Source organism: Pterocles gutturalis, unplaced genomic scaffold (genome assembly GCF_000699245.1).
Source record: "Pterocles gutturalis isolate BGI_N339 unplaced genomic scaffold, ASM69924v1 scaffold31274, whole genome shotgun sequence".
Lineage (NCBI taxonomy): Eukaryota > Metazoa > Chordata > Aves > Pterocliformes > Pteroclidae > Pterocles > Pterocles gutturalis.
Genome location: NW_010131654.1, coordinates 2,032 through 2,375, shown reverse-complemented (window position 1 = coordinate 2,375; position 344 = coordinate 2,032). Strand labels below are relative to the sequence as shown.

Genomic DNA, 344 nt, shown 5'->3' with positions numbered 1-344 from the left:
GGGGAGTAGCGGCAGGTGTTGCCAGAGGTCTGGCTGGATTCAGGGAGACTGTCAGAGTGAATGTTGCCAGCACGCACGTGTGTGTATCTGGGAGTACCTCTGCAGCATCTGAGCAGGGATGTGTGCGCATGCACGTGCTTGTGGATGCGTGTCCCTGTCCTGCACACCCTGGGGACAACCGGGTCAAGCTCATGGGCATGTGTCATTTTTGTCCCACTCCCATCCCAGTCCCCAGGCAGGGAACAGCCCCACTACAGCTGCAGAAGGAAGGACCAGCGGGCAGGATCCGTCCTGATGCCCAACCTGCAGCAGCCGCTGGGACGGCAGCTCCCGGGACACTGTCG

At 61.3% G+C, this 344-nt stretch overlaps 1 protein-coding gene across 1 annotated transcript in view; it reads right to left on the bottom strand.

Moving 5' to 3' along the window:
- CADM3 (cell adhesion molecule 3) overlaps nt 1-344 on the bottom strand; it is a 2,303-nt gene that overhangs the window by 1,764 nt on the left and 195 nt on the right. The window lies entirely within an intron of this gene.